This window comes from Sebastes fasciatus, chromosome 14 (genome assembly GCF_043250625.1).
Source record: "Sebastes fasciatus isolate fSebFas1 chromosome 14, fSebFas1.pri, whole genome shotgun sequence".
Taxonomy (NCBI): Eukaryota; Metazoa; Chordata; class Actinopteri; order Perciformes; family Sebastidae; genus Sebastes; species Sebastes fasciatus.
Window position 1 is genome coordinate 3262786 of NC_133808.1, and position 22949 is coordinate 3285734.

At 40.6% G+C, this 22949-nt stretch overlaps 1 protein-coding gene across 2 annotated transcripts in view; it reads right to left on the bottom strand.

The window, feature by feature from the left end:
• The window catches only part of adarb1b (adenosine deaminase RNA specific B1b), a 176173-nt gene that overhangs the window by 86585 nt on the left and 66639 nt on the right, over nt 1–22949 (bottom strand). The window contains exon 3 of one of the 2 annotated variants that reach the window (XM_074658178.1): nt 9351–9420. The exons of the other annotated variant lie outside the window; for it this stretch is intronic. The gene's annotated coding sequence lies outside the window, so the exon portion shown is untranslated. The remainder of the gene's footprint in view (nt 1–9350; nt 9421–22949) is intronic. 2 annotated transcript variants of the gene reach the window in all.

The following is a 22949-nucleotide window of genomic DNA, read 5'->3' on the forward strand; positions in this document are numbered from 1 at the left end:
TCGCCCTCGAGCACAATCAAATTAAAACCGGGACTCGTTTGTAAAAACACTGCTCTGTAACGCTACTAGTGATCAGAAACCATAAGGTCCCATCAAAGGGTCCATATTATGCTTATTTTCAGGTTCATTCGTGTTTTATGTTTACACGCTGTAATGTTCAAAAAACACTTTATTTTCCTCATACTGTCTCCCTGAATATACCTGTATACACCGTCTGTCTGAAACGCTCCGTTTTAGTGCATTTCAACGGAATTGCAATGGAATTGCGTTGCTAGGCAACAGTTTGGGTCCATGTTTACTTCCTGTTAGCTGATGTTATTTCCATACACTGCAACAGGATTAAACTGGGACACATTTAGAATGTTTACGTTTAAAACCGTGTGATGATCTATAATATATTGTATATTTGTGACATCAGAAATGGACAGAAATGCTAACGGCTTGTTTCAAACGCACAATTTCTGAATACAGGCTGTGTGTATTTCTCCGTATATTGAGCGTTTTGATAGTTTAACAGTATTTATAAAGCACTTAAACCTGCTTTATAATATAAAAGACATGAAAATCTCACTTTTTACAATATGGGACCTTTAAGCCTTTACAACAGGAAGCAGTATTGTTGTGTTGTCTTTTTCCAACATGTGGTGCGGCATGTCCCCTGGAATCTCTGGTGAGATCTCTGCTTTTTGTGTCTTTTATATCAATGGCCACTATGTATTGGTGGACAAAACAATTTTTTTTGGCGTTTCTTCCATTTTTTCCCTGTTAAAAGGGTTTTCTTTGGTTACGTTTTTCCGCATCCGCTGCAAGGGTCATAAAGGACAGAGGGTGTGGTATGTTGTACAGACTGTAGCCCCCTGAGGCCAATTTGTGATTTGTGATATCAGGCTAAATAAATAAAATTGAGTTTGTAGTGAAGGAGCGTGTATTAATGTGTGTATTAGGGGTGGGAATCACCAGAGGCCCGACAATACGATGTCATCACGATACTCGAGTCACAATATGATTTCAATGCAATTTTAAACATTTGGCGATATGTATTATTGTACTGCGATAAGATATATTGCAATAAATTGCGATTAGGGCTGTCAAAGTTGAGGCGATAACGCAAATCTATTTTAACGCCACTAATTTCTTTAACACAACTTGCAATTCTGAGGTTGTAGCGGGCTCAGTTTAAAAGCGAGAGTGAAGATACTGGTATCATACGAAACTAGAAAATCCAAGGCATTGGTATCAACCATGTCATACTAGCTTGTCGCAAAAAGGTTAAAGGTTAAATAACGCTCCAAACTTATGCTAAATTTTGGTGAGGAAAAACTGTCATGGCCATTTATGAGGTCAGAGGTCAAGGGACCCCTTTAAAATTGGCCATTCCTTGCCAAAATTGTACTTTGGAGCGTTATTTAGCCTCCTTCGTGTCAAGCTAGCAAGATCAATACTTGACGTCTGTGTATTGATACAATATGTCCATGCAAAATATCGCGAAACCATGCCGTATCGATTCCTTCCCCCACCCTTAATGTGTGGGAGAGATCAAAAATATTTGTATCTGCAAAATGAGGCTCTGATAGAAGAAGTTCAGGTACAACGGCTGTAAGCCACAGGCTTGACTGCTTTAAAAACATATGAAACTGCCATAATGTTTAAATTTCAGCATTGAAATCCACACTGAAACGTGACCCATCATCTTCTTTAGTGGATCCTGTTCAATACAAACAGCAAATAAATGTTTTGAAACCTGCAAACTGCACCTTAAAAGGCTACATTAGAGCTGCAATGGAGAAGCTCGCCCCTTCTTAACAGTGTCTCTGGAGATGCGCCCCATTTGCTCCAAATTCTTTTGTCAGGCATGGACGCTTTGCCGCTGACAGGAAGCAACACATTAGAACTTCAGAGCGAAATGCAAACTGTCTCCTGAACAGCACCAAGGAAGTTTCTGGACTCAATCCGTTGCCCTTCTTCTCCTCTCCAATTTGCTTTGGTAAAAAGGGATCTCATTGATATTGAAATATTTCAGTAAGGTGTTTCTATACTAGGGATGTTAATAATTAACCGTTTTTACCGTAAACCGACATTATGAATTTTAACCGATTAACGCTATCGGTTAAAACGGTTAAAAGAAATATTACAAATGAATTAAAAAGCTGAGCAAAACTCAGAGGAGCGGCTTGTCAGTTTAAGGAGAAAAGCTGGTCCACCTTAACAGCCCACCTTTTAGAGAGTCTGAGCCGGAGTTACAGATACAGGAAGTTGGCTCGGGTCATGAGTGGAGGAGTTGTAGCCTCGTAGCATTTATTCACTGACAAATAAACTGTTACGTCTGTTATGTCTGCAACGTTCACAGCTATAACGCCACCTACGAACCCACACTCACCGCGGCAACACACACGCGGCCTGTCGGACACTCGCTAAAGTTACGCCGCACTGACAGAGCGTATGTGTGTGTGGCTACGGCTACAGCTGCTAACGTAGCACAAACACACACACACGGTCTGTCTTTTACTGGGAAAGTGGCTGCATGTCCACGACACTACACGCAGCACCGTGGCTGCTAAGTTAACGCTCCCGGACGGGTGAACTGGGGACTCAGTTGTCTGTTGTGCTCAAACACTGCAGCTGGCTAATTTTTTCAAAATTAGCATCCCTATTCTGTACAGTAAAACGATACTGTGTATTTGTCAAATATTACATTGTGCACATGACTCCACGTTGATTCCACTTACAGTAAATTGAGCCCAATTAGCATGCAAGCCAGGTACACCGGACTGACAGAAACTTCCTCCATCATCGCCGTTTAAGCACATCATCACTTCACTTATGACAACCTAATCAATTCAAACAGGCCTTCTCTTGGCTTTAGGTGCTCATGTGTATGTGTGTGTGAATAGAACTGTGTGTGTGTGTGTGTGCCGGGGTATTGGCGTGCTACAGAGCGGCAGCAGATGTGAGAGGTAATTTGGAGCCCTGAGAGACGCACTCTGATGTGTTACAAAGCATTATGGGTAAATGTGCTGTCATTGAACTTGAGTGGACTTTAATGACACAATGTTCTGTTCTCGCCTGACACACACACATTTCTTTTTTAGCTGGGCTTGACTTTCTGGGTCACATTTTTGTGCGATGGTCAGATTCACCTTTACCGAGGCAAACAGGAAAAAAAAAATGCTTTGTTGTTATTCACTCTTGCATTCAGTGTTTTTTTTGCATTTGTTGCGCACTCACTCATTAACTTATACTCCAAATCTGATCGTAAAAACAGACGTGGAGGTTGCACTGAGTGTACACACTGTACTCTGTGCGGGGCGCAGGCTGCCACTGGTGTGTTAAATGCCGTAGGCCATGTTTATATAACTAGTTTCCTAACATGGGAATGGGTCACACTCGCACTGCAATTATGACACAACAGAGAAAGGGAGACAGAGGGAAAGAGGAATCTATATATATATAAAAAGCAAAAAGCTGAATAAGGTATGATTTGTAGCCTAAATGTCCTCAAAGCCGGATGAGTGGGCATGCTATACTGTTGATATCATCACACAAATAGTGCTTGTAATTACAAAAGGACGGGAGAGAAGAATGCAGAGCAGGGTTGAAATGACATAATGGGACAAACTAGCATCTAAAAGGTGGGCAGTGACAGAAGCGAGCAGATGCAAACCGACTGTTGGCAGCAGTGTTTTTGACATGAGCAGACAATGAGGTCATGGGCCGCCAAGGCTGTTATTTTGTTGTTGTGCTCACGTATAGAGGCTTCAACGGCACCCATCCGTAGCATAGCTTTGGCCTTATTGATAACAGGCCTACTCCAGGACGTTGATACCGACTAGCTTTAAACCACTCTCGATTCATTCCTCTTTCACCCAAAGAGACACTAAGGTAACGATGTTCACTCCATAGAACATGGAGCCATACACAGACAAAAACACACCAGCACTGGCCCGGGGGAAGGTACAAAAAATGGGGGCAAGAGGGAAAGAGAGAGAAGATGCAGTCATATCCACAGTGTTTGGAGGGGAGCACAGAGATGATTCCCTCCACTGGAAACAAAGGAGGAATGCAGTTTGTCCACAGAAACCTTCCCAGTGAAGGGTTTGTAAAGTCAAAAACAGTAGATCATCTCCGTTGCGATTAGGGCCGGGCAATATGACGATCATCAAAACAATATAAAAATGCCAATCGTATATATTTTTCTTTATTGTTTCTATTGCAATATAGGCGAGGTGTTTATTTATTTATTTTTCTCTATAATTTCACTTAAAACTGCTATGTTCATTTTGCACTATGGGCTGTTAAAGTTAACGCATTATTAACATGTTAACGCAAATTAGTTTTAAGGCCAATAATTTTTTTAACGCATTAACACTACTAGTGGTTTTTAAGTTGTAGTGGGCTCAGTTTTAAAGCTACAAAACCTGATGAATCCATCGGTACCAACCATGTCATACTAGCTTGTCGCGAAGAAGGCTAAATTATGCTCCAAACTTACGTTAAATTTTGGCGAGGAAAAACTGGTACAGCCATTTTCAGAGGGATCTCTTGACCTCTGACCTCCAGATATGTGAATGAAAATGGGTTCTATGGGTACCCACGAGTCTCCCCTTTACAGACATGCCCACTTTATGATAATCACATGTCAGCTTTGGCAGACCTTGCCTCTGTTCCCTTGACAAAATAATTTCCTTGGCTCACTTTAAAACGTAGGTACTGTACTGCGCCTACGTGTCGGGATGTAGTTGAATGCCAAGCCGTTTGTGACCGCTCAATCAATATATGAAAAATTAATGTGATAGAATGACAAATGGCCTCGTCTTGAATTTTGCATGCAGGAAATGACAGAAATTTGCTGGCGTGTTTTAGTGCAAGTCATAGTCAAGTCAGCACACTGACACACTGAAAGCTGTTGTTGCCTGTTGGGCTGCAGTTTGTCATGTTATGATTTGAGCATATTGTTTTATGCTGAATGCAGTACCTGTGAGGGTTTCTGGACAATATCTGTCATTATTTTGTGTTGTTAATTGATTTACAATAATAAATATATACATACATTTGCATAAAGCAGCATATTTGTCCACTCCCATGTTGATACGAGTATTAAATACTTGACAAATTTCCCTTTAAGGTACATTTTGAACAGATAAAAATGTGCAATAATCGTTATTAACTATGAACAATCATGCAATTAATCGCGATTAAATATTTCAATTGATTGACAGCCCCAGAAAATACTCATTTGTCAAGTATTTAATTCAAACAGGAGTATATAAAAATAGGCTTAACCATGTGGTTATTTCATATAGACTATTTATTGAATCACCAGAAAACATGCTATATTGTGACATACTGTATATTGTTATCGAGATATGAAATGACCTACAGTATATCAGGATAGAAGATCTTGGCCATATCGCCCAGTCTTATCCGTTATATATGTATTATGATCATGTCAACAGTCAGCCAATGGTACATAATGTCATCTGACTGCTCTGAAGTGCACTAAAACACGCCAGCAAATTTCTGTCATTTCCTGCATGCAACATTCAAGACGAGGCCATTTGTCATTCTATCACATTCATTTTTCATATATTTACTGAGCGGTCACAAACGGCTTGGCATTCAACTACATCACGACATGTAGGCGCAGTACAGTACCTACGTTTCTAAAGTGAGCCAAGGAAATATGTCATCAAGGGAACGTAGGCAAGCTCTGCCAAAGCTGTTATGACTAAATAAAACAGACAAATGGTAAGCATCAAATTAAAGTTATTTAAAGGTCCCATATTGTAAAAAGTAAGATTTTCATGTCTTTTATATTATAAAGCAGGTTTAAGTGCCTTATAAATACTTTTAAAGTATTGAAGCGCTCATGGAAATACACACAGCCCGTATTCAGAAATTGTGCGTTTGAAACAAGCCGTTAGGATTTCTGTCCATTTGTGATGTCACAAATATACAATATTTAGACCATTACACGGTTTTAAACGTAAACATTCTAAATGTGTCCCAGTTTATTCCTGGTTGCAGTGTATGTTCATGACATCAGCTAACAGGAAGTAAACATGGACCCAAACTGTTGCCAGGCAACGCAATTCCATTGCAATTCTGTTGAAATGCACTAAAACGGAGCGTTTCAGACAGAGGGTAAATACAGGTATAATCAAGCAGACAGTATGAGGAAAATAAAGGTTTTTCTTGAACATTACAGCATGTAAACATGTTCTAGTAGAAACACAAAATACAAGTATGAATCTGAAAATGAGCACAATATGGGCCCTTTAAGGAAATAAAACGGTCATTAATACTTTCGTCTGAAGGTCAGTCTGCTCCTGAAATCTGGATAAAAGTGGTAATGTTTTCATGGGGGCGTCTTCATCCAATCTGCAATATCAGTATCAGGGCTGATTTTTAATGGAACTGTAACAGCTACATAAAGCCTGAATCACCTTGATCCTTTTTGTTTATCGTAACCCATTGGGCTCCGGGTAAAAATGGCTTGTCAAATCTGCCCCGTAGTGTTCTAATAAAAAAAACAACCCTGAACATTTTCCTAATGCGCAGCACTGCAAGTGTGGAGCGACATGAACAAATAAACTACAGGAGGCACTTTCAATTAAGGATAAGCACAGCCGGCAAAGTGAGCAAGAGCCGCTTTGAGAAACAAAATAGTTGTTCTGCTGCGTTTGGCTCTATTTCAGTGACGCTCAGTGATGCAGCGTGCCTGTAAAGTGCTGCTGTTGTTGTTTGAAATCCTGTCCAAACCTTCGTGCTCCGACACCTCCAGGATGACACTCCTCTCCCCGTGGACACAGTACAAAACACTGGGAAACCATAACAGTAAAGTTGGCTCTATTTTCTTGATTCAGAGATACTGCATACTGGAAACTGTATTAGCCTATGTCAATTAGAAATTGGCTTTAGTAAAAGAAAAAAAAAATAGCTGAAAAAAGTCATCACGTTTGTTTTTAACAGTGTCCTGATTTTGCTCCACAGCACTCTGACAAATGCAGCAAACGTGACATCAAAAGCTGCAAAAGATAATCATGACCACACACCTTCTGTTCATCATGACAACAAACTTCACACGTATATTTACTTTTGCAGCAATTTGCTTTCCTATAAATAGAAGACCTGAACAAGCAAAGAAGCCGCCCGCGACAAACCACCTCCTGCCAACATATACCAAGCTGATAATGAGTGACTCATCAGTGCTAATTTGCTGTGCTAATTTTATCAGCGAACTTCACAGGCTTGAAGAACCCTCACCGTGGCAGAATGGAAGCTTTAACACCAACACGGTCACGCCGTCAAAGAACTACAGTGTTGTGCTGTGTAATGAAATGTCCAACGCCCAAGTACAACCTTTTTTTGTCATCGCTACCCCACTGATCATTGTAAGGAAGAACTCAATATATGTGTACGCGGGATGCTTTAAAGGTATAATGTCTAACAGCTGTCGGTTGGGGTTTGTAAACACATCGCATTCAAGAGAGCAGCGATGGTCAAGCGAGCTATAGAGTGACTGAAGAGAGAGAGCGGCATTAGTGCAGTGAATCAAAGAAATAAATAAAACCGTTTGGATTTCTGTCCATTTGTGATGTCACAAATCTACAATATTTAGACCATTACACGGTTTTAAACATAAATGTTCTAAATGTGTCCCAGTTTATTTCCTGTTGCAGTTTATGTGAATGACATCAGCTGACAGGAAGTAAACATGGACCCAGACTGTTGCCTAGCGACGCAATTCCATTGCAATTCCGTTGAAATGCACCAAAACGGAGCGTCTCAGGAAGAGGGTAAATACATGTATATTCAGGCAGACAGAATGAGGAAAATAATTTTTTTTTTAAACATTACAGCATGAAACATGTTCTAGTAGAAACACAAAATACAAATATGAACCTGAAAATGAGCACGACCTTTAAAATAATTAACTTTGCTTTTAAACTTGACATATTGGCAACTGTCTTGTCCAAGCAGTATGGCTCTAACTGCAGTGCCAGCCAACCAGCTGGAGCATTTGGAAATAATGTGTGTGCATGTGTGTAGCAGCATGTCGATTTGGCATAGCCGTTCCACTTATTTCAGTTCTTATATAATGACCATTTCAGGGGGAAAAAAAGAAATGTGACAGCAAACTCATGCCATGACGCATTCATGTTGAAAGTGCCCACTGCTGCAGGGAGGAAACAACATCACAACTGTTCTTCACTGGATGCATCCAATGAAATAAGCACCCAAGCACACACTGTGAACACTCCTGAAAGATACATGTGTAGAACTTTTTTCTACTGTTTTCTTACCTGAGCTTAATTTTTGTTTGTTTCAGTCACTAGTCAGGGGACACTATGAACAGTATAGCCTATTACATTGCAAGGCTAAAGGTCAATTTTCACACTATATCCCTTTATGAAGCATATGGTTCTTTATGTTCAGCACCAGGTGTACAGTATATAAAGATTCAAAGGAAATTAAAGCTGCAATAGGCAGAATGTTTTTGGCATCATTGGGCAAAAGATTCCATAATACTCTTTCAGCATATTGTAATTCAAGTGTTCTGAGAGATAACTAGACTTCTGCTCCCCCTCATGGCTCTGTTTTCAGGCTTTAAAAAATCTTTGGCCAATCACAGGTCATTTCAGAGCGAGAGAGCGTTCCTATTGGCTGTTCATTCAACAGAGGCAGCTGTCAATCACTTGCAAACTTTGATCAAACGGTCAAACTAGGCAGCGCTGATCAAATATGAATCAATATTCTTTTACTGTAATATCCATTTGTCGCATAAAATGTTTTCAGAAACATCTTGTAGTGTACTGTTCAGCTGTAAAATGAGAAAGTTTGCTCCGGCTGGTGGGCGGCGCTTGATATTTCCTCAACTGATCTTAACATGGCTGTTGTTGTCTCTTGCACTACTGTCAGGATATAGTGACCATTTCACCACTTCTTTTAATCATATTCACACCCAATCCCGCCTACTTCAGCTTTAAACTATCATTTAGGTTAAGCACATGTACTGTATGTCTATAGTCCCATGTGATCCTTGTTGAATTGTTTTCTTTTCTCTCAAAAAAATGAAATAAAGAAAACTGTCACACTTTTGTCAATGAAGATAACTGGCTCACTAGCGAGAAATATTTAGCCATCTCTCAACCATAACATTTAAAAACTGGGCATTTTTAGCTGCGTGTTCAACAATGAAATCTCAACCACAACAAATCAAATCGCATTGGAAATTCTGTTTACCAACACCAGCAGTATTGCAGTAGGTAGTGTGAGAGAAACAGGGATAGGATGACGATGGGGGGGACAGTGAATCGTGTGCTTTGAGGCACTGTGTGTTTCAACATCACCTATGGAGAGCAATCTGCTATGGTGTTATCCTGGCGTTTTCCCTGCCAATCAAATGTAAGGTGGCTAAATCTGAAAAAAAAAAAAAAGTGTTTTCATTTTTTCACCCATTTTTTTTAAACCTAAATTGATTAGACTGCACTTGACGCTAGTGCAGGTAGACTAAAGGGAAAATATGCAGTTTTTGAAAATTAAAGTAACTCATTCTTCCTCTTACAAAATAAAAGATTAATTCATACGCAATAAAATACATAATTTCTCACTTCAGTGCACTTAAAGGGGAACACCACCTAAATTAATAATTCCAATAAGTTATTTCCGTGTGTGAACATGAGCTCCTCTCTCTCAAAACCAGAAACCAGAGAAGTAAGTCTCAAACTAGTGATGTCATCAAATATAAAGTCTGGAGCTGCTCCATAGACGATGAGTGGGAGACTGATTTAAAGGTCCCATATTGTAAAAAGTGAGATTTTCATGTCTTTTATATTATAAAGCAGGTTTAAGTGCTATATAAATACTATTAAACTACCAAAACACTCAATATACGGAGAAATACACACAGCCCGTATTCAGAAATTGTGCATTTGTGATGCCACAAAACACATCGCATTCAAGAGAGCAGCGATGGTCAAGCGAGCTATAGAGTGACTGAAGAGAGAGAGCGGCGTTAGTGCAGTGAATCAAAGAAATAAATAAAGCCGTTTGGATTTCTGTCCATTTGTGATGTCACAAATCTACAATATATAGACCATTACACGGTTTTAAACGTAAACATTCTAAATGTGTCCCAGTTTATTTCCTGTTGCAGTGGATGTAAATAACATCAGCTGACAGGAAGTAAACATGGACCCAAATTGTTGCCTAGCAACACAATTCCGTTGCAATTCTGTTGAAATGCACTAAAATGGAGCATTTCAGACAGAGGGTGAATACAGGTATATTCAGGCAGATAGTACGAGGAAAATAAAGTTTATTTTTAACATTACAGTATGTAAACATGTTCTAGTAGAAACACAAAATACAAGTATGAACCTGAAAATGAGCTCGACATGGGACCTTTAATGGACCAACAGAATGTTTGTTTTCTTTTTTATACCCAAATGAGCTTTATTCTATTGTGGCGTTCTCAGCCTTGAAACAGAAAATGTTCCCATATACTCAGAACATCCCCCTGGGTGCTCTGTGTCATCTGGAACATCTCAACCAATTCATCGTCTATGAAGCAGCTCCACACTTTATACCCTATGACATCACACATTTGAGTTTCAGCACTCTAGTTTTGGGATTTGGGAGAGAGTTGTTCATGTTTACTAATATTTTTGGACTGTCTTAGACCATATTAATAACTATGAATTTTGAAAATAGGCGTTCCCCTTTAAAGGAAGCTACAGCTACAGTGTTACTTGGTATGGTACTGTATGACTAGTAGCTAATGTTGGCACACGTTAGAGATTTTGATGTGTAACTCACATTACTAAAAGTCAGTTTGTGACTTTATTATTCTTCTCTACTCATTACACTACATTTTACCATTTACCATTATCCTATAATAGTTAAAGGCCAATTCTCTATCCTTAAGCTAAACATTGGCTGGAGCTGATTCCATGGAGCAGGAGACTACTGCATTACTATCAAGAGAGGGGGATTATGACATTATACAAAACATGCTGCATCTAATAACAATGTGTAGAATAAAAGTCAAAGAAGTAAGTCATTAGCTATGAGCCCTGATATGGGGCTTATGTTTTATAATTAGTTTGTTTGAACTTTTCATTGTGTATAACTTTTTTGCCGTTTAACAATTTAGGTTAGCTTATACTGTATATTCTTGGAGGAAACAAAGTTATGCTGTCAATCCTCCAAAACTGTAATAAACATTATGAAAGTTGTTTTTTTTGTTTTAAAACAGCGGCATTTATAATAGTTTTTATTAGGGCTGTCAAATTTAACACATATAATAATAATAGCGCGTTAACAAAAATTAGTTTGAACGCCACTAATTTCTTTAACGCAGCTTGCGATTATTAGGTTGTAGCGGGCTCAGTTTAAAGCTAGAAGATACTAGCTTGTCATGAAGGAGGTTAAATAACGCTCCAAATTTCTGCTAAATTTTGGCGAGGAAAAACTGGCATGGCAATTTTCTAAAGGGGCCCCTTGACCTCTGACTTCAAGATATGTGAATGTAAATGGGTTCTATGGGTACCCACGAGTCTCCCCTTTACAGACATGCCCACTTTATGATAATCACATGCAGTTTGGGGCAAGTCATAGTCAAGTCAGCACACTGACACACTGACAGCTGTTGTTGCCTGTTGAGCTGCAGTTTGCCATGTTATGACTTCAGTATATTTTTTTATGCTAAATGCAGTACCTGTGAGGGTTTCTGGACAATATCTGTCATTGTTTTGTGTTAATTGATTTCCAACAATAAATATATACATACATTTGCATAAAGCAGCATATTTGTCCACTCCCATGTTGATAAGAGGATTAAATACTTGGCAAATCTCCCTTTAAGGTACATTTTGAACAGATACAAAATTAGTGATTAATTTGCGATTAATCATGGATAATCATGCAATTAATAGTGATTAAATATTTGAATTGATTGACGGCCCTCGCTTTTATATTGAAAATGCAACTTGTAAGAGTACAATTCTCAAATCGCAAGAGCCACGATTTTTACTTTGACTCGTACAATTACACAAATTACAAAGTCACAATAAATAAATAAATTGCAGCTGCAGTATTAAAATATTATAAAGACCATAAAGATCATGTTATATTTGGGATAGGATATTCAGAGGGGATAGGTTCAGGTCTGTTACGTCACAGCTCTCGTAGCTGTAGCATCTATGTAATCTATCTGAGACATCCTGTCCATTTGCCTGCTCCTCCGTTCTGCTCGGCTACCCTTGGTCACTGACTAAGAAGTTTGCTGTGTGGTGGTAGGGGGGTGCTCAGGCTCAGCTTGTTGAAAACCTGGAGTGCACACAAATAGCTCATGCATGCACAATGTCTGATATACACTCCATCTCTATTAATATTTGAAATCCTGCAGTTCAATCTCTTATCGCTCCCGTTCCTCCCCTCCCTCTGCTGCTCTGAGAACAGCTCCATGCTATCCATCTTGTTTGTATCGACTGCTCCCTCAGTGAGGCGGAGGGGGGGGTGGGTGCTCAGTGATTCATTTAAGTGTAAAGTAGAAATCTCAGAATATGTCATCATCCACGGCTGCGAAATTTCTCAAGCCCAATTAGGGCAGAATTTATATTCCAGGGGTACGTGGGTGGTAAAGTATTAGCCGTGTTGCTCTGTGCTGTAACCGTATGATGAGGGTTGGGGTGTAAATCTGTAATATATCAGTGTATTTGAATTCTCATTACCGTCACATGACTGCTCCTCTTTAGGTTGGTCACTCGTGAGAATGCGACTGCTGCCGTTTGGCAGCAAAGTGGGTTTGTAGCAAATGACAAGTGACAGCTAGCAAATCTTGATGACACCGTTTGTAAGATTTGCATGCAGACGGTGGCAAGCAGCGATGGAAATACTTTCCCATTCCCATCTAAGAATCAATCATCCACAAACCACTACGAGGATGAGCATGTCGGCAAACTCGAGTGACAAGCCCGAGTCCATCTCACGACCAACAATAATGCAAACATTTGGGAAAACGGTGAACTATTAAAAGGAACGGTGCGGGCGTGGGAAATCTGTACACGCATGTGCATGCAAGTGAATACACTCATGATAAACCACGTGTAAAATCCTGTCCCCTTCACGTCAATCCAAGTTAGTACATACATACCCCAAACACTAAATGCTCTTTAGTGTTTTTTGTACCATTTTTGTATGACTAATTTACAAAGACTATAAAAGTTCACAAGTCAAATTCAGTCAAATTCCTCTGGTGTTTTACTGCAGTATACTACTGATATGAATCTGTGTAACAGTGTACAATTAGCTGCTTTTATATTGTGGTTGTTAATGTTAAAGGGACTGTTGGTAAAAATCATAAATGTCTTGTTAACAGCGACACCTGTGGCCGTTAAATCAACGAAAGTCAGCGTCCTGTTGCTCGCGCTTGTGCTCGCTCTACATAGACATGAACGAGCATCACTCAAAACTGAGGCGACATACGTCAGCTAAAAGCACAATATCACTCTATATTTCAGCTGCTTGGCAGTAATGTTAGCTGACCAGACGAAGGTCTCTCCATGAATCAATGCTGATCCTAGTGTTGGCTTTTCCTGCCTCAGCCTCCCGACCGCGGCCGGAGGGAACAGGGGAGACACTGGAGTTTTGGTCGGAGACGATAACGTTTCTCTCTGCGGAGCCCCGTCACTTCACAAGACACGGGAAACCTCTGTTGGTCTGGCGGAGCTGCAGCAGTTATTTCTGCACAAACGTCCACTGTACATTCACTAGATATTCTCAGAGCTAAACTAACTCTTCTGCAGTGTGGAGTGTGCGCACATGCACGTGAGAGGTGGAGCGAAAGAGTGAGAATGAGCGCGGTGTGTGAGTGAAGGCAAGCCAGAGGAGCAGAGTACAGCAGAGACTCCGGCCCTGGAGACCAAAGCTATGGTCTCCCCCGCGTCCTCCGACCGCGACCAAAACTGTTTAACAGACGAGCTTCACTAGATACAACCAAGAGGTTTTGGAGTTTCCGTGTAGTTTCTGTTGGAGTCTTGTCTGAACAGCGTAGCCACACGCGAGCGCGCATGGGACAACGACCCGCAATGATTTATACGTGTAAGAAATTACAAACAGTCCCTTTAACATAATAACAATAACAAAGCCAGCTCTGCTTTTCCTCATACTTTACAGGATGTGTAGTGTTTACCACTCTGTATTTAAACGTGAGGGTGCAGGTCATAGCCACGTAGACCCTCAGGCGTTTTCTACTTTCTCGGCTCGCTGCGATCCGCTAACGTTTGTTTTGATTGACGGATACGGAACGTATATACTTATACTTACTTTATACTTTATACTTTATTGTCAGACAGGTCTGAAATTTGTTTTGCATAACAGCAGCTCCGTTTGCAACATCACAGAAAGGACAAAGACAATAAACAAGGATACAAACATTTAAACATTACAATCACAGAAGACAATATTCAGGGCCCTTTAACGCACATTTGATCTGGGATTAGGCTCCATATTTAGTTTAAGGATTGACTGATGCAAAAAAGAGTGCTTCAGTCTAACCTTATTAAATCGTGGAACCCTGTATCTCCGATTCGATGGTAACAGTTGATATTCACTGTTCAAAACATGATTGGGGTCAGAGACGATGTTGTTAGCCAGCCTTAAGATGTTATTATGATAGGCTGATTCATAGAGTTTCTCAAGGGGTTGACCAACAATCTTTGAGCAGATTTTCATTTGTTGGAGCAGTTTTGACTTTAAAGTAGTTGACAAATTATTGTACCATGTAGTATAACAATACTGCAGGACACTCATAATCACAGAAGTAAAAAACAATAGAAGAATTTGTTTACTCGCCCCAAAAGACCTGAGGCGGCGGAGAAAGTAAATTCTTTGTTTTGTCTTTTTACAGACAAATTCAATGTGGTCTTTCCAAGATAACAGATGATCAATCATTACTCCCAAATATTTATATGAAAATACCTGCAGGATTTTTTCGTTATGAATAACAATAGGAACTTTATGAGAATCAGATGGTGAACCAAATACAATTTCTTCCGTTTTCTTTGTGTTAATCTGAAGAGCATTACTGTCACTCCACTCGACCATTTTGTTCACGCCATGTTGGTGCAGCTCAGGGTCGTCCGAGTGACTTAACAGAGATATTATAGCCGTATCATCACAATACTTTAGGATGTATTGATTTGGTGTATTTGTACGACAGTCATCGGTGTAAAAGGTGAAAAGCATAGCTGAACTCACGCAACCCTAAGGGGCCCCGACGTTGGTCGTGATGGCAGTGGAAAGGGTTTTATTTACTTTTACAATTTGAACTCTGTTAGTGAGAAAGGAGGCATACCAGTGTATCAAATAGGGATTCAGTTCCCACTGGACCATTTTTGACACCAAGATGTCTGTCTGTATTGTATTGAAGGCTGATGAAAAGTCTAGAAAAAGAGCTCTTGCATAGGTTTTTGGTTTGTCTAAATGTTTTGTAATAATATGAACCAGAGTGGCAACAGCGTCTTCTGTACCACAACCCTGCTTATATGCAAATTGATATGGATCAAGTTTGTCTTTTGTTGTACTGACAAGATATTGGAGCAGAATTCTTTCTAGAGATTTCATAATCACTGAGATAAGGGCTATTGGTCTAAAATCCTTGTGTTCTTTAGGACATGGTATTTTGGGTAAAGGTTTTATGTGCGCAGTTTTCCATGACAGAGGTACAGTGTGCGTGTCTACAGAAGCCTGAAAGACTGGTTGCCACACTGGTGCCAGCTCGGTTGCAAAGTTCTTCAGAAGGAAAGCGCTGCATTCATCTGGTCCAGCAGCTTTCTTGGAATTTGTACACCGAAAACTTTTCCTAACATCTTCGACAGTGATGACAATTCTGTCTGAGGTAGTTGGTATAATAGTTTTAAGTATTTCAGTGCACTTATCAGAATTATCTAGTGATTCAAATCTGGTAAAGAAAGTGTTTAGGTCGTTGTTTAGGTCGTTGGCAAAGCAAAATTCATTATCTGTCACAATAGGTTTAGTTGGAGATGACATTCCTGTCATAGATTTCATGGTATCCCACACCTTTTTAGAGTTATTAGCTTTAAAGGCATCTTCCAGAAGCTGTCTGTGTGCCAGTTTTGCTTTCCTCAATTTGATTTTGAGCTCTTTTCCTGTCTAATCTTTGTTTTTGAAAGCCACTTTCCTTGTATTTATTACTTGTATTATGTCCCTGGTCACATATGATTTATTATTTGGATAGATTTTAATCTCCTTTGTGGGGACAACCAGCTGTACACAAAAATATATATAATCATTTGTAACAGTAGTCATTTCTTCTAGTGATCCCTCCTGAAAGATTTCCCAATTTGTCCAATCAAAACAGGCTTTCAGTTGCTCCCTACTTTCATTTGTCCATGTCCTTATCACTTTCTTTTCAGGTTTACTTTGCTTGAGTTTGGTCTTGTAAACTGGGATCATGTGCACAACGTTATGATCGGAATTTAATATGGGTGGCCTACACTTGGAAACATAGGCACCTTTAACGTTTACAAAACACTTGTCCAGGATATTGTCTTTTCTTGTGTGGTCCTTAACATACTGTTCGAACCCAGGTAACACAGTCTCCAAGTGGCACTGGTTCAAGTCCCCCACCACTATAGCCGGTGCATCGGGGTGGCTGAGTTGTAGCTCATGAACACAGTTAGCTATGGTGCTGGCCGCCTGTGACGCTTTGCCGCTGGGAGGCGCGTACACAACAAACAGCAGTATACATCCAAACTCTCTAGGTAAATAAAAAGGTCGTAACGTCATGCCGAGAATTTCTACATTGGGATCACAGATCTTATATTTAACTGAGTGCGATCTGCACCATAGATCATTTATGTACGCGCAAATACCGCCTCCCCGAGTTTTTCCAGAGTCCATATCCCTGTCTGCCCGCACAAGGGTGAATCCTGGGACTTCAAAGAGAGAGTCGGGCATTGTAGCTTGTAGCCAGCTTTCCGTGAAGCATAACAATGATGCCTCACGAAATTCGTTACAGTACCTTGTGTATGTCCGTATCGCATCCACTTTATTGCTCAGCGAGCGCAGGTTTGTAAGAACAATAGACGGAAGAGGTGGCCGATTGAATCTCCGCCGTAGTCAGTTCCGAATAACCCCTCTTTTTCCTCGTTTCTTTTTCCTATTCGTTCTGATCAGCTCCTGAGGGATGTTATCCAGCATCGAATGGTAGACGTGGCTTGATGTCATCTCCCGTGTCAGCTCGGGTTGTAGCTCCAGCAAAGTCTCTCGACTGTACGAGCGTGCGAGGCACGGCTCCTCGCCACACCTGTCCATGTTGCCACTCAGGTGTGCGGTTGAAAATTACACTGACAAACATTGTCCACGGAGGCCAATAATCCACAGAATCAGAAGCGTAGTTTTCAGGGCAGTCATCATCTTACACTTTACACAAGGACAGTTCTTACAGACGCAACAATTTAGACAGCAATTAAACAAAAACAAAAAACAAAACATAGAGCAAACGGAGCATACTGAGACGCAGTGCGCAGCCGAGCAGCGCACCGGAACAGCTGAGTGACGACACGTTACTCAGACCACAACAATAAAAGCGGTAACTTCCTTCTCGACCCCGCTGGCGCTCCCAGCGGGGTCGGGCGTACCACCGTGAAGTGATATTGGTGCCATAGTATCGGAGCCGTTTTTCGAGTACGAGTACGAGTACATGAGCACAGTATCGGACCCGATTCCCGATAATGGTATCGATACATCCCTAGTATTCAATTACTACCAAGGTTTACATCGCAGCCCGTTTCGCGGCTGCAGCGCTCTGGCTCAGTGCTGGACCAAATTTCAGAACTTGTTCTCCCCATTAGTCACTTAGACACAAAAACAACCTGGTTGAAAAATACCAAAGTTACCCTTTAATGTATTTCTTATTTAATGCTTCCGTGTGTTACGTAAAGCACTTTGATTCGCCTTTGGGTATTAAATGTGCTCAATAAATAAACCATTGTCTATCGCAGTTTAATTGAGGTATAACATGTAGAGCTATGCCAGAGAAAGCAATCTCCATGTGCACAGCTGATTTTAATGGATGGTGATTGATTCAGTAGGTAGGCCTGAGAGGTTAATAAGATTAACAATGAAGTTATTTAATTGTACATTTGATGAAAGCTTAGACCAGAATGTCCACACTACCCCGTGTATCATTTGATAAAAGAATACTATTTCAGTGTGTTGAAGCTGGGTTTCCTCTGGTGTGAACACCACTCTGCTTCTTCTGATGTTCACATGCTGATCCTGATTTAACAAGAAATAGTTCAGTATTATCATTATTTTTCTAGGCCTGAGCCAATTCCACTTCTTCTCTATTGCTGTTAAGCATGAGTGTTTACGTACACACACACACACACACACACAAATATGAGTATGCACACGTAAGTTGTACGCACACACTTCTTTACAAATCCACAAGCATTATTTCTTTATCACACACACACACACACACACACACACACTACAGTCTCCCCATATCCAGAGTGCTAATTATAGCTTAGTTGCCCATTAATCAGCGACAGCTGTAATTATACTAATTCCAGTGTGTAATCTGATCAAGGTGAGGAAGATCAAATCACAGCCTTTCTCTCCTGCTAGGCTTTGAGGGGGTTTCAGTAATGGTGGCGACAGCAGTGAGGTTGTAAAGGAAATTGGTTTAGACCAAAACAATCTGATTCGACTCGGTATGGTGGCTGATTAGTGGGGCAAAGTACAAGCATGTGTGTAAGTAAAGCTATCTCTGTTGTCTGCAGGCCATTGCTGCTACTGAATTGCTTTTATTAATTTAACAGTGCCTTTATTGTTAGAATCGAACGCAACCTACGAGGAGTGGTCGGCTACCTGCAGTTCCACGGCGCATACAGTGAACAGTATGAAGTCATCTACTGATGTCTGGCTAGGCTTTGTGTATTTTTATGTTCATTGTCTACTGGAAAACCGATTTATGATTTGCTTCAACAACCAGGAGGTCCCTGCGTTTTATTCAAAATATAAACTGTATTTCAGGCATTTTCAGCATATTTCAGTCATATTTTGTTCTTAACTATTCTGCTTGTCTACTCAGAGACCCAAACAATTATAATTCACTACATATTCCTAATAATGTGAAGGTTGATGTAAAAGAAAAAAAAAAAATGTAATTAGGGCTGTCAATCAATTAAAATATATAATCACGATTAATCACACATTTTTTATCTGTTCAAAATGTACCTTAAAGATCTGACGAGTATTTAATACTCTTATCAACATGGGAGTGGACAAATATGCTGCTTTATGCAAATATATGTTTATATTTATTATTGGAAATCAATTACCAACACAAAACAATGACAGATATTGTCCAGAAACCCTCACAGGTACTGCATTTAGCATAAAACAATATGCTCAAATCATAACATGGCAAACTGCAGCCCAATAGGCAACAACAGCTGTCAGTGTGTCAGTGTGCTGACTTGACTATGACTTGCCCCAAACTGCATGTGATTATCATAAAGTGAGCATGTCTGTAAAGAGGACACTCGTGGGTACCCATAGAACCCATTTGCATTCACATATCTGGAGGTCACAGGTCAAGGGACTCCTTTGAAAATGGTCATGTCAGTTTTTCCTCACCAAAATTTTGCGTAACTTTGAAGCGTTATTTAACCTCCTTTGTGACAAGCTAGTATGACATGGTTGGTACCAATGGATTCATTAGGTTTTCTAGTTCAGTATGATACATGTATCTTCACTCTAAAACTGAGCCCGCTACAACCTGAAAGTCACAAGTTGCATTAAAGAAATTAGTGGCACTAAAACGAATTTGCACTAATGCGTTATCGCATTAGCTTTGACAGCCCTACACTTAAAGGGACTGTTTGTAACTTCTTACACATATAAATCAATCCGGGTCGGTGTCCCATGCACGCTCGCGTGTGGCTACGCTGTTCAGACTCAGACTCCAACACAAACTACAGTGAAGCATCAAAACCGAAAAGTTGTATCTAGTGAAGCTCGTCTGTTAAACAGTGTTGGCCGCGGTCGGAGGACGCGGGGGAGACCATAGCTTTGGTCTCCAGGACCGGAGTCTCTGCTGTACTCTGCTCCTCTGCCTGCCTTCACTCACAGCTCGCTCCACTCTCACGTGCATGCGCGCACACTCCACACTGCAGAAGAGTTAGTTTAGCTCTGAGAATATCTAGTGAATGTACAGTGGACTTTTGTGCAGAAATAACTGCTGCAGCTCCTCCAGACCAACAGAGGTTTCCCGTGTCTTGTGAAGTGACGGGGCTCCGCAGAGAGAAACGTTATCGTCTCCGACCAAAACTCCGGTGTCTCCCCTGTTCCCTCCGGCCGCGGTCGGGAGGCTGAAGCAGGAAAAGCCAACACTAGGATCAGCATTGATTCATGGAGAGACCTTCGTCTGGTCAGCTAACATTACTGCCAAGCAGCTGAAATATAGAGTGATATTGTGCTTTTAGCTGACGTGTGTCGCCTCACTGTTTTGACGGATGCTCGCTCACATTCAGGTAGCGCGTTCACACGGGTGAGCGGGAGCAATAGGACGCTGACTTTTGTTGACTTAACGGCCACAGGTTTCGCTGTTAACAAGCAATTTCTGATTCTTACAAACAGTCCTTTTAATCAAACAAAGAGTTGCTATGCTACTGGAAGTTTGTATTTTAAGTGGGGTGCAATGCAAGTTTCTCCAGTAGCTCGTCTGTTTCTTTCTAATGTTTCGTGTAGGATTTCTATTAGATTTCAGGATGGTTGATAGTGTCAAGTGGAGGCAAACACTAAACGCGAGTGAATATCCTTATTAAGTCAAAAAAAAAAGAATTGATGCCAATGTGACAGTGATGAGCCTGACAGAAATGGTCCGTTTTTTACTTTAGGAAGATAGTAAGATATTTCTCACTCTGTTATATGGTCTGTGATAGTGGAGAGGCTGTTTGCTAATATTCAGTGAATATATATGCATTTCTGTGCACGATTTTTCAAACGTGTGTGGGTGCAGCCCTTTTATCTGTGCGCCTTTGTGTAATTATAGTGTGACTTTGGTGTCAGATCAAACGGTCTGATCTGAGGTAGGCTCATCTGTAATCATCTTGCCAAGCTGGGGTTAATTGGCGTCAACACGTTCTGTTGAAAGTCCATATGTGTGTGTGCGTGTTTATTACTGTAATATAGAGCAGCTCGAGTCTACACCGAATGAAAGAAAAGACGTATTAGGGATGTCCCGATCAAGTTTTTTTTGCCCAAAATCAGATCTAAGTCCTTGAATAATTGGGCATCTGCCAATACGGTGCTTGATCAATTATATTTATTAACCTAAATGTTTAAATATTTATCTCACACATTGACAAAACAGCTACAACTTCTGAATTTAGCCCACCTTACTTACCAAGAACTATTTGATCCTAATACTGGAGGTCTAGAGAAACACTTAATCCACTCACAGTTGTACAACGGTGTTACCACAGACTGTATATAAGAAGTGGACGTAGTCACCGTGACTGCATTTTTGAAGCGTCGAGATTGTACTGCATTTTGGCCATCGCCATTTTGGTAATGGCCGTCACCATCTTGTTTTTTTGCAACCAGAAGTGACACAAGAGGGTGGAGCTAAGTACAACTGAACGCTCAATAAGACATTTTCAGGCCAAAAAGGTTATAATTACCTTTCATGAACTGAAAACACACTGTGGTAGCGACCTATCACAAGGTAGCCCCGCCCTAAAGCATCCCCTGCTTTATGGTCTATCTGACTCTAAATGGGACCATAATTTACTAAATGAACATCATGCTGTATTGAAGAAGACTTGAAACTAGAGATTGAGACAATGTTTGCATGTCGATGTTTACTGAGGTAATAAATCAAGAGAGAAGTAGGCTCATTTTCTCATAGACTTCTATACAATCTGACTTCTTTTAGTAACCAGAGGAGTCGCCCCCTGCTGGCAAATGCAGGTTTAAGGCTCTTCAGCATTAGCTTCTCTTCTCAGACCCGGAGGTAGCCTACTGGGTGTTACAGAGGGATGCTTTTTTTTTTTGCCTCATAAACATTTGTTCGCTGAGAACAGAGAGCACAAAAAAAACCTGATAACAGCCAAGTTGCCGCCTGCAACGTCTTTTAACTGGTGAAAGCGACGGTCAGCGGCGGCTAAAAATGAGAAACTGACTGACTGTGTGAAGTGTGAATAAAAGTGCAACCAAAATATGTTTCATATTCACAAATTCTAATTTTCACTTGCATATGGGAGTGTGAAATGCCTGCAGTGTAACGGTAGCTTCTGATACACTCTATAGTTTTAAGTGCTAATGCAGTAGTGATAAGTTAGTCAGTATGTTAGTTAGGTAGTTAGCCGGGCTAATGGTTTGCTCACATTAGAGTATAAACACACTATTTAATCAATTGCTTGCATTTTGCTGTAAGTTAAGCAACTGCTTTAACTGTAGTTGTGGTTTTTAAAAAGATGATAAAATACACCATCCTCCAAACTCTATATATAGCCCGTGCTATAGCCCCTGATTTGTTTGAGGTTTGATATCATTCTGTAGCTTCACGGTGGTGTTCCTTATGGTTTCAAATCCAAACATTCAAATTTTGGTCAAAGTACTTTTTTTCCCTAGTGACCTGACGTAGTTTCTGCATGATGACACTGCTACTAAGTACAGCTATATATACAGCCTCATAGTCAGTGTATTAACGTTACATGCAGTATGTTAGATGGCGGTCGGCACGCTCCAAGTTTGGAGAAGCAGACAGGAGTACCGGCACGGAAGCTAAGTAATGTACTGCTGCGGACGCCACGTTAGTTTGTGAGTTCAAAAGTCACACAACACCACAAACAAACTAACCGATCGATGCAGCGGCAGACCGGTAACTCCCGTGTTCTGCGAGGTAG